At 50.2% G+C, this 12,133-nt stretch overlaps 1 protein-coding gene across 3 annotated transcripts in view; it reads left to right on the top strand.

The window, feature by feature from the left end:
• The first annotated feature begins 6,747 nt into the window (after nt 1–6,747).
• Nucleotides 6,748–12,133, top strand: part of LOC147357088 (uncharacterized) — a 49,250-nt gene continuing 43,864 nt past the window's right edge. Inside the window, exons 1-3 of one of the 3 annotated variants that reach the window (XR_015142887.1) lie at nt 6,748–6,891; nt 8,155–8,331; nt 8,957–9,828. The gene's annotated coding sequence lies outside the window, so the exon portion shown is untranslated. Of the gene's footprint in view, nt 6,892–8,154; nt 8,712–8,956; nt 9,829–12,133 lie in introns of those variants that run through there. The other 2 variants (XR_015142886.1, XM_086342918.1) reach the window with 2 other exon arrangements.

The raw sequence follows: 12,133 nt of genomic DNA, 5'->3' as shown, positions 1-12,133 counted from the left end.
ATGCCGCACCCGAGAACCTGGTGGGCTACAGTTTTATAATCAAAGGAAAAGTAGGAGCCGGAGAAGAACTGCTTTGTCTTTCCTGAGTAGACATCATGTTTCCATCAGCAGCTCCTCCTCCAGCGTGAGCAGGGGAGTTTTCTCATCCCTCCGGGGTCAGGCGAGGTCCACAGTTACTGTTTTTCCATGTGTGCAGAGAGCGTGTCCTAGGGATCATTAACACACTGAGCTCACTGGGCAGTGCATGCTCTCTTGCCATCATTGTTTCATTGTTTGGGGGGTGTCGCGTGCTTCTGTTGCGTGGTTTTGTTGCTAAGCAAGCCTGCTTGGTTTTGTGGTTAAGCAAACCTACTTTCTTGAGTAATCATTAACGTATAGGGGTCTCCCATATTTTTTTTTGACAGCTCCCTAGTGGGATTAACGATTCAGTCACCTACTTTGTGTGGTTACTCCCTATCACCCTAGAGTCCCACAGGGTCCTGCTCAGTACCATTAGCGTGAGGTTCATTTGAGCTGCCTGTAACTATGCCTTGGGTGACTATGGTTGGCAGATTAAAGGGGAATAAAGTAAGTTTCACTTCAGTTCAGTTCAGTCGCTCAGTCATGTCCGACTGTTTGCGACCCCATGAATCGCAGCACGCCAGGCCTCCCTGTCCCTCACCAACTCCCGGAGTTCACCCAGACTCACGTCCATTGAGTCAGTGATGCCATCCAGCCATCTCATCCTCTGTCGTCCCCTTCTCCTCCTGCCTCCAATCCCTCCCAGCATCAGAGTCTTTTCCAATGAGTCAACTCTTCGCATGAGGTGGCCAAAGTACTGGAGTTTCAGCTTTAGCATCATTTCTTCCAAAGAAATCCCAGGGCTGATCTCCTTCAGAAAGGACTGGTTGAATCTCCTTGCAGTCCAAGGGACTCTCAAGAGTCTTCTCCAACACCACAGTTCAAAGGCATCAATTCTTCGGCACTCAGCTTTCTTCACAGTCCAACTCTCACATCCATACATGACCACAGGAAAAACCATAGCCTTGACTAGACGGACCTTTGTTGGCAAAGTAATGTCTCTGCTTTTGAATATGCTATCTAGGTTGGTCATAACTTTCCTTCCAAGGAGTAAGCGTCTTTTAATTTCATGGCTGCAGTCACCATCTGCAGTGATTTTGGAGCCCCCAAAAATAAAGTCTGACACTGTTTCCACTGTTTCCCCATCTATTTGCCATGAAGTGATGGGACCAGATGCCACGATCTTCTTTTTCTGAATGTTCAGTTTTAAGCCAACTTTTTCACTCTCCTCTTTCACCTTCATCAAGAGGCTTTTTAGTTCCTCTTCACTTTCTGCCATAAGGGTGGTGTCATCTGCATATCTGAGGTTATTGATATTCTCCCGGCAATCTTGATTCCAGCTTGTGCTTCTTCCAGCCCAGCATTTCTCATGATGTACTCTGCATAGAAGTTAAATAAGCAGGGTGACAATATACAGCTTTGACATACTCCTTTTCCTATTTGGAACCAGTCTGTTTTTTCATGTCCAGTTCTAACTGTTGCTTCCTGACCTGCATACAGATTTCTCAAGAGGCAGGTCAGGTGGTCTGGTATTCCCATCTCTTTTGGAATTTTCCAGTTTATTGTGATCTACTTGCAAATGAGGTGAGTCCAGATCCCAAGGAACCCCTCTAAGGCTTATAATACGTTTATACACTGGGGATGTGCCTGCCCCCCATCCCCACATTCCTCCTGAGGTGGGATTTTTCGCTCCTCGTGAGGTCCATCCTTTGTTTAATAGTCCTCATTGTTAGAAAGTTCTTCCTTTATCCAGTCTGAGTCTCCAATACTGCTTCATCGCTGCTTACTGTCTAGGTCTGTTTGGTCAACTAGACTACACATTTCTTAAGGGTGGACTTAATATCCTCGAACCCACACCTGGCCACATGTAGTGACAGATACAGGGCCTGGGAAGGAGTGTTTGATGGAACAAAAGCTCTAGTTGAAACTCGTTTCTTTGTTTCACTGGCAAACATGCCTGGAGGGAGGGTGCAGTGATTTTCATGAAGTGTAATAATTGGACAGCATACATTAAAGTTGGAAAAATTCCAGGGCAAATTCCTCTTGGTTACTTGAACTGAAAGGGTGTATCAGTTCACCCTCAGGACAACCACTGGTTTCTGACAGCCGATTTGCTTTTAAATGGGTGCCCTTTGGAATCCCCCAGCCCCCATTCTTCTTTTCTGAGACCCGGTTTTAAATGACACGTGTGTGCTGGGGGAGGGGACAGACAGGTATCTGTAAAGTTATAGAAGTACATTTGAGTCTCTTTAGAGAGCATGTAGAAGTGATCATGGGCCCCTGGCTGCTGTGGGTGCTTGTGAGCAGGGGAAGTGGGCTGTCCTCAGCTGATTTTGAACGTGAGACTGAAACCTAAATTTTCAGGCGATGATTGCAGAACTGCCCTTAACGCCTTGGGAAGCCAAGTCACCAAGCACCTTTGGGCTCTAGTCTCTGCTTCCTCTGTCCACATGGATCAAAAGTCAGCAGCTTCCCCTCTCTCCCTCTGACGCAGGCTCCACTGGAAAATGGCATCTGGCCTCTGCTCTGTGGGGGAGGCCCTGACTATGTGTTCATTGAATTTCCTTCCTTTCTTTCTCTTTCACGCGTCAGACCCTTCGTGGGGACACAAAATGGATACTTGGCATTTTATCAGTGGGAATAAGACATGGTGCAAATAATGGTATAAGAAACACAGCTAAAGGGTTGTGATTTAAAGGATCTCAAACAGGAAAGCTTTGTGGAGAGGAAGGATTTTCATGGGAAGATGCAGGCCTTGGGAACATGTGCAGATGCGTGGTATGTGGCCAGGGAGTGAGGTTCACTATGAAAAGGGGTCTTGGTGGGGGACGGCGTGGGCCCTGGGTGGCAGGGAGAGTGATGCAGGCTCAGCTTCTCTGCACACTGGTGCTGAATGGAGTCTCAGAGTCAGAGTTTCGGGTGAAGTAGCAAAGGACAGCTTTATTCCTTTGCCAGGCAAAGGGTGACACAGCAGACGCCCACCTTGAAAACTAAGCGTCCTCCCCGGGAGGACTTGATGAGAAGCTTTGTAACAATACTTCCCAAGAGTAGGCTTGCTGATGAGAAGAGGGTGTGTGCAGAGTCTCCTAAACCTTTGGGCCCTTTAATCCTTGCCTCAGGTGGTTCCTGGTGGCTCCTCTCTTGATTAGCAACTGTTCACATCTGCCCTTTGGACCTCAGGAAAGGTCACGGAGGCTGGAGTCTTGCCTACAAGAAATGAGGGGGAAAGGGCCTCTGTGCTGGGAGCCCCACAGGGCCCCCCTTGGTTTCAAGAGGAGGGGCCGATCTGCTTGGCAGAAGAGAGATGGCACAAAAAAGGCACCTGTCAGGGCTGGGCGTTTCACAGGCGCACCCCACAGCGCTGAGACGCCAACCTGGATTTTTGTGGCACTGGGTCTAATATCTCGTGGCTACAATGTCAACATCTGTTGAAAAGAAGTCCTTCTGGGGACTGTGCACCTTTGGTGAACAGCGAAGAAAGAATCTTGAAAGTAAACTATGAAGCTGAGGAAATGGAGGTGGCTCTGTTTGGTCCAGGGTAGAAGACACGGGAGTGGAGGGAGGAGGTGAGACGGAGGCCAGGCCCTCCAGAGCCCGGGAGCCCGGAGCCTGGCTTTGAGGTGAGCCGTGAGGAGCTGCTGGGAAGCTGGAGCAGGGGCAAATGTGGTTAGAGCCGGGCTTCCGAAATGTGTCTGGGGGGAGGAGAGACCCGGTCAGATGGTTGGGATGCTCCGGAAATAGTCCTGGTGAAAGGCAGTGACTGGGGCATAAAGGAACAAGTGGCGGAAGCGATCTTGTGACAGACCTGCCAGGGCCGCCGTGGAGTTAAGCCGCGGCCTGGCGCCATCACCGCCCGGCAGACGTCCTGGCGGCCCTACTGGGCCAGGTGTGGCTGCAAGCCCCGTACTCGGTGGGGAGCAAGACGCTGCCTGCCCTCACTTCAGGCACTTGGAGGGTGCTTATGGTCGCTGACTGAACCTGAGGACTGCTCGGGGGATGGAGGGCATGTGAGGGCCAGGGGAGCTGCCAGCTCTGTAGAGGAGGCTGCAGCCGGGGGGGGGGGGTCAGGGTGTGATGCCGCTCACCCTGGGGGGAGACAACGCGATTGGCAGGTGGTACGGGGCTCCTGTCAGCGGGACGTCTTCTTGACCCCAGTTAGGCTCCGTGAGGGCAGACTCTGCCTGTCTGGTGCACGCTTCTGTGCCTAGGCTTCTGTGCCTGGCACTTGCTCTGGGCTAAGCCTGCCTCTTCCCCGCTCCACATCTTGTTTCTGGCCAGAGCAATACTGGGGAGGGCTCCTGCCGTTCCCTGGTCTCAGACCTGTGAACACGACCACCAGGGTCAAGGAGCCTGCGGGCAGGGTGCTGACCAAGCACAGGGTTCTGGGCCTCCTCCCAGGCTGGGGGGATGGCAGGAACCCTGGCTCCCAGGAGTTTCCTGGAGAGGACGCAATTACAAGTCGGACGTGCAGGGACCAAATCCCCCAAGAAAGGCTCTGAGCAACAGATCCAGGAGAAGAAAGATGCTGGCAGATAGGAGTCCTAACTCACTCATGGCTCTCACATCATCCTGCCAATGGTCCATTCTGAGATCACCTCCTTGTATCTATTCCCCTTCTCTGTCTTTCTCACTTCCCTTTTCCGCTTTCTTGTTTCCTTGGAATTGAACTTCCCAATAAAAAGTTAAATATAAGCTTCTGACTTAGGCATTTCAAAAAAATTTCCCCTTAGGGAAATAGGACTAAGGTAGGGCTCCATAAATATTTGCTGGGCAAATGAAAGAATTGTATGACCAGACTACTGCAGGATTGAGAAACAAAGATACAGGAGCTAATTTGAAAAAGTCACAGGTTTAGAGATTGTCTGTCAACTCGGGAACTGTCTCCATAGGCCATACCCAGCAGAGACACCCCATCCCAGAGTGGTGGGAAGGGGACAGAGAGAAGAGGCTGAGGCAGACGCGAGACACACTCACATTTAAGAAGCAGGAGAAAAGAAGGGACCCTTGCAAGAGGCCTGGTGAAGCAGAGACAACCAGTGTTCATTCAAGCCCCCGTACACTGCCAGGCCACAGCTCGCCACCCGTTCCCAGCCCCTGTAGACAGGTGTGACCGTGGACCACATTTTAGCCGATGGACAGAATGATGAACAAGACAGAGCGCCTGCTCCTGTAGACCTCAAGTCAAATAAATCCAGAGAAGTGTCCCGCTGGTACCTGGGCCGCTTTTAGATCTGGCCTGGGAAGACTTCCTAGCAGAGCTGCTGCACTCTCCCTGTCCACAGGACAGTAGAATGACTCTGAGGTCCAAGGGGGTGCGGGAACCACAGGCACATGGAGTCCAGGGTTTGGAAGCATGGTCTTTTTAACTGGCCTCTCCATGAATGAAGAATACACTTCGATTGTGTTAAGCCACTCGATTTGGCCGGGAGGTGGGGTTCTCTGTTAAAGAAGCTAGTGTTATGTCATAACCTAGCAAGTGTGGAAAAGACGAGGGCAGATGCTGAAGCTGAGGAGTGGAACACACTATGGCCCTGAGGCCTGGCCTTGTGGCTCTAAACCCTGATGTCGTCCACACACCCCAGGTTTGTGTGGATGTTGGGTGAGTTCTTGCATACCTCCTCTCAAGCACAAGTTCTTTTAAGAGCTCCCTAGCCAAAGTCACTGAGCTGTGCTCCTGAGGCCACTGACGTCCACATGGGGCAGTTATCCCAGCGTCCCTTCCATGGTGATATGCACATGCCAGAGCTCTTTAGCTGAGAACAGTAGACACAGCAGGAAGGACAGAAGCAGAGAAGCCCTGACGACCTCATCGCTGAGGCCTCAGGAGCTGCCTCTGTGTGCCTGCCACGCACGACTCAGTGCCAGGCGCCCCTCCACCCTGTGGGGTCCACTCAAGATTCCCATTCCCAGATGAGAGCCTCAGACAGGGGTGACTTGAGGCCTGTATTCTTCCTGTCATGTCGGTGGTGATGATGGGAACCCCAGGCCCCCCAGGAGAGGCTATAGGACTTAGAACAGGAGGACGATGCCTCAAGGAAGTGATGCCTCCTGTACCCCTACAAACAATAACAGGTTCCCTGGAATCCTCTTGGCAGGATCTTATCTCCATGTAGGAGCAGGCAGGAGGAACGTGTTTGGATTCTTTGGGGGAGTCAGCAACCACTAATCTTTCAGCAGCTTATACATTTTTATTTTAACAAGAAAACATTGTTAGGGAGACTGGCTGGAATCAACCTTTCATCTTTACCTTTGACATGCCCTGAACTGCCAGTTACCCGAGCGGGGGAGGAATATGAATCAGAAGCTGTGGGTGAGGAGCTGCGAGACATGCATCCTATTTTTATCTCTATTTTTGACAAATTGTGTCACTGTTTTATACTCCAATTTCCCCATTAACAAAGCAAGGTAAGAAAACCTCCTCTGCCTGATTTATAGATTTTTTTGTGAGGGAAAGAAGAAAAAGAAAAGAAGAACAAAACACCAAAAACCCCTGAAAGGACTTTAGGGGTCCTTCTAAGAGCAGTTAGTTATCAGAGCATTTGCTTTGGCTTGAATTTTGTTCTCCTGAAAGATAGGTTGGAGTCTGAAGCCCTATGCCTCGGAATGACCCTATTTGGAAATAGGGTCATTAAAAGTGCAATTAAAATTTCGATGAGGTCATTCTAGAGTGGGGTGGGCCCTCCATCTGATATGGCCGGTGTCCTTATAAGAAGGAAGAGACACAGACACACACGGGGACGGCATCAGGGGATGAGGGAGGCAGAGCTCAGAGCGGCACAGCTGCAAGCCCAGGACGGCGAGGACTCCAGCCGCCACCAGAGGCTGGCTCAGGTGAGCAAGGATTCTTCCCCGTGATTCCAAGGAGGAGTGTGGCCTTGCTGACACCATCCGTCTTGGTTTCTAGCCTCCAGAACTGTGAGGCAATAGATAACTGTGACTTAGGCCACTCACTCTGTGGTGCCTGGCTGTGGCAGCCCTAGGAAATGAGTGCAGCATCCTTCCCAGGGCACGGTGAAGCTTGGCCAGAGCTCTCGGCCCGTCCCTGAGAGGTGGTGACCTAGTGTCAGGCATGGAACAGGGTCCTGGATTTCAGAGGTGAAGGTCACAAGGAGCCAAAGTCAGTTGTGGAAAACCCAAAGCAGCTATTTGGGCTAAGCAGGTTTACACAGGCAGCAGGAGTCGAGTCCATACTGACAGAAAGCGTCACTTCTGCTTTGAGGGGCCAGAGTGTTCAGAACAGAACCGGGTGAGGGCAGCCTGGAGACAGAGCGCGCTTTCACTTCCTGAGACGTGACTGAAGCATCACCTTCACACTCAGCTGCACCACTCAGGCTCCTGGAACCACAGGTACCAGGCGGCTGCACCAGCATAGCGGCCCACGTAGAAATCATCCTCGAGGAGAAAGACTGTGAGGGTGTTCTCTAAACGTCGGCCCTGCCTCCACAGAGCTTGTGTTGTTAACCCCTCTATTATGCTAAGTGAAGTGAAGTGAAAGGCACTCAGTCGTGTCCAACTCTTTGTGACCTCATGGACTGTACAGTCGATGGAATTCTCTAGGCCAGAATACTGGAGTGGGTAACCTTTCACTTCTCCAGGGGATCTTCCCAACCCAGGGATTGAACCCAGATCTCCCACATTGAAGGCGGATTCTGTACCCGCTGAGCCACAAGGGAAGTTCAAGAATACTGGAGTGGGTAGCCTATCCCTTATCCAGCAGATCTTCCCGACCCAGGAAACGAACTGGGGTCTCTTACATTGCAGATAGTTTCTTTACCAACTGAGCCATCAGGGAAGCCTATAGTGAAGTTGCTCAGTCGTGTCCGACTCTTTGTGACCCCGTGGACTGTAGCCCGCCAGGTTCCTCTGTCCATGGGATTTCCCAGGCAAGAAATTTCTTATGCTGCTCTTGGTTTATTTGGATCAGATTATTCTCAGTTCACTCTGAAAGCAATAATTTCGTTAAATATATATATAGGCAAAAAGACTATACATATATTATATATATAAAGACAAAAAAGACTAAGAACAAAACCAAAAGAAAGTGTGTGCATATATGTATAGTCATGAACTTTTTTGGTGTGTGTGTACCTGCAGGCTAAGTTACTTCGGTCATGTCGGACTCTGCAACCATATGGAGTGTAGTCTGCCAGGCTCCTCTGTTGATGGGATTCTCCAGGCAAGAGTACTGGAGTGGGTTGCCATGCCCTCCTCCAGGGGATCTACCTGACCCAAGGACTGAACCCTCGTCTCTTACATCTCTTGCATTGGCAGGCAGGTTCTTTACCATTAGCACCACCTGGGTAGCCCAGATACCAATGTATGTCTTTCATAAAATCTAAGTGGTATAAAGTGAACTTTTGAAAAGCAGGGGATACCTGTATTAGAGAGGTTTATGGATAAATTTTCAATGTGATGATTTATAATATAATGCTAAGAATTTGCTTCAAAATAATCCAGGTATGTGGGGCTGGGGAGAGGAGTGGCTGGTGGTGCAAGATAAAACAGGCCTGGCCGTGTATGGCTGTGTTGTAAAAATTGAGCTGGGGTGCACAGGGATTTACTGCATTGTGATCTCTGCTTGGGCACATGTTTGGAGATTTCCATTGTAAGACAGAAATCAGTAAAGCAATAAAAGTTTCCCATATTCCTTAGGATTGTGGTTGTGGTTCCCACATCCCCTAGGACCTCAAAGTTATTCTACTATCCAGCAGCTCCGGTAAGAAGTCTTCCCAGGCCAGACGTCCACCATTAGCAAAAAGTAATAAAAAGTATGGACATACAGTTAGTTCTTCCATCATGGAGGTGGAGTTGGTGTGCATGTGGGTGTGTGCGAAGTGTGTGTGAGTGTGTGTTTGTGTGTACGCTCTCATGCTGTTTCACTCTAATTTGGTTGCAGCTCTGAACAACTGCATTCTATCGAGAACAACTTTTTGACAGCTGTGGAGAATACTCAACTGAATTTCCAAGGGGATAGGCACAGACACACGGGCCCTGCTTAGGGGGCTGCTGGGGCCAGCCCCACACGGGTGTTCCCTTGGCCAAAGACAGAGGAAAAGCAGCTAATGAAGGTATTGCCTCGTGTCCAGAAGGACCCCGCTGGAGGCTGGATGTCAGAATCTCGAAAGCCACTGGCTCAAAACTTCATTCCAGCCGTGAATTTCTGGAGTTGGAAGGAAGAATGCAAATCCAGGGAAAGGAGGAAGTAGGGCTGACTAGAGACTCTGCTGTGTGGTGGTGGCAGCTGTGCTGAATGGTGCTGGAAAGCTGCTTCACAGTTGTGGCTGGTGGGCTCTGAGGCGGGAGATGGATAAGCCCCAAGCTGAGCAGGTTCTGCCCAGTGCTCAGATACTGCAAACTAGAGGGAGAAACAGGCTGGGCCCTGCCCAGACAAGAGATAAAAGACTCCAGATTCCTGATTCTTGAAGTTAAAGAGACCTCCCAGACTACATACAGGCAGAAAAGCTCTCTGGAGGTCAGAAAGGGAGGAGGCGCCACCCCACAGTAAGTGATATTAGCTACCCATGGGGCTCTTTACTAGAATCCATCTTGGCCAAGAGATGCGTGTGCACATGTGGGAGGACCCTAAAATACACCGAATACGGACTCAGAACCAGGCAGAGCAAGATGATTGGCCAAAGGAAACCCAGAAGAAATGTCCCATAAAAGTGATTCTAACTGCCATGAGAGTTTGACTCTCTCTGAGCCCGTGCATGTGTCTATCTGCACATACTTTTTTTCCTCCTAATAAACATTTTACTCGCTTCACTACTTCCCATCTCTATGTGGAAATTCACTCCTACACAGCTGATGGGCCAGGGCCGTGCCACTGGCGACTGGTCCCTGGTGGTCTAGTGGCCAGGACTCAGTGCTCTCACAGCCTTGGCCTGATTACAGTCTCCGGCTGGGAACTGAAACCCCGCTTCCTCTGCTATAGGCTGGGGCAACCCGAGATCAGTTTTTCTCCCCTTTTCATATACCTATCCATGTTCACTCAATGAAGTGTTTGCACAGTTTCGTATATGTAGGTCTTGGCTTCTAAGTTCTACATTCTACATTTTTGATAATCGTTCATCTGTTATACACCCACATTTTACAACTGGGAAAACAAACCTTGTTGCATGGCTGGCACAGCAAAAGGTTTGCGTTGGAAGATCTTGGCTTAAATTCTGGTTTCTTTAGTTTCCAGCACAGCTCAACTTAATTTGTTAAAGTAGAGACATTGCTCTGTAAGTGACTCACCACTGCTATTCTCTTGATGATTTTCTGAGAAGAATCATTTGAGTGGCTTCTTCTGGCTTTAAGGCAAGTAGGCATCCATTTTTCCATGAGAAGAGTGTGACCTCCCCGAACCTGCTTTTTCGATTTGGTGGAAACTTGAGGTCTAACAAGTAGGAGTTGTCGTTTCAACAACCATTTGAAATTTGAGGTTGCCAAGGAGGGTTTGGGAAAATTCACTGAGGGCTTCCAGAGTCTTCCTGAGAGGAAGGAGATAAAGATGCAGATTTATGACAGCATCCTTGATGGGTTGAGGCGGCTGTGATTGGAAACTGCTGGCATAAAAGGACAACGGCACCATCAGGGTCCAGGGGAGGTGTGTGGGTGAGCGGGGACTCATACGGAGCGGCCACGAGAGAGTGTGGGGCACTGGAGGGGGAAGGGTCGGCCGATGAGCTGAGCGCGGTTGGAATGTCTAATTTGCCCTCAGCATGGTGTTCACAGTGACAGCTCCAGAATTCCTTTGTTGGAGGAGTTTAGCGGGCTTGACACGGAGCTGTGTTTTAAAGCAAAACGTTCATTTTCATTTGCTTTGCCTATTTATACTTGGTGGCTTTGAGAAGAGGTTAACGGAGGTCAAGGCGTAGGGGTAGGCCAAGCCCTCCATCTATGTCTTACTGCTTCCAACCTGGTGCAGCGACCCCGATGCCACGCGGAACTCTTGGGCAAAGCCAGTGTACTAGAGTGTGTCGCCAAAGAAATGCTGTGTTGAAAACTCGGGATCACAGATTTCCAAAACGCCTGGCAGTTCCCTTTCTACCTCACTCTCCAAATCTACCAGTCCCCTGGAACAAGCATTTTCTTGTTTGAAGAGAATGTTAGCTTGAATGTTAGAAGAGATATAACCTTATTCTGTATTCCCACCCCAACCCCAGCAGCTCATATCTTGAATCACTTAACTCTCTGAATCTCTGTTCCCTTATCTATAAAATGGGATGAAAGGATCCTGGTCTGTCTTGGTGGTTGAGGGATTAAACTTTGTCAGTTGAAAAGTACCCCCCCCCTCACCACCAACAATGTCAGGAAACCTCATTAAATGTCTTGCGCAAGGTTGGCTGCCGCTTCACAGCAGAACAGCAAATTAGAGGCAGCCCCACGGCCTTCCCACCCCAGGCAGCTGGGCCCCTGGCAGAGGGAATGCCTGAAACTGGGTCTGACGGGAGGGGGCATCCTGAGTGCAGGCGACTGTTTGAAAAGGGGAAGTGGCAGGCGGGTGAGGACGGCCTGTGACTTGAAGAAAAGGAAGCCGTTCTCACCAGCAGGATGTAGATAGTTGGTTGGAGGGTGTAGGGGACTCCGGGGATGGTAAAGGTGTCTTCCGGCAAGGCACGGATGTTGACGTACTCTACAGTGTTACGACAACACAGCACTGAGGACCCGCTCAGGTGCGTCTCCATTCTGACTCGCCTACTGCCAGCCCCTCCCCCGCCCCAGGCGAGCACTCGCTTCTCCGTGCTGGGCACTGCCCCAGTGGCCTGTGCAGCTGCTTGCTGCTGTCCGAGGGGCCTGTGATGATAGAGGTCCCTTGGGTCCACAGTGACCTGGTGGCCCACGGAGCCAAACATCTTGGTACCTTCCGCCTGGATTCTGAAGGTAAAGGAAGCATCATCAGCCACTCCCTCCCCTCCCTTCTCTTGTCTCCTCCTAAGCTTCCCTGGCCCCCAGCAGCTCTCACTCGCTGCCGGTTCTCTAATGCACTGAAGCACAGGAATAATCTCCATTTTGGTCTCTCTCACTACATGAGGGCTCTGAATTTTTCTTTTTTTTGTGGGGGGTAAGATCTATGGCATTCTGGAAA

Source organism: Bos grunniens, chromosome 16 (assembly GCF_055505025.1).
Source record: "Bos grunniens cultivar Pamir isolate PY7600 chromosome 16, Bosgru_T2T1.0, whole genome shotgun sequence".
Taxonomy (NCBI): Eukaryota; Metazoa; Chordata; class Mammalia; order Artiodactyla; family Bovidae; genus Bos; species Bos grunniens.
This window is presented reverse-complemented; position numbering and strand designations above follow the sequence as displayed.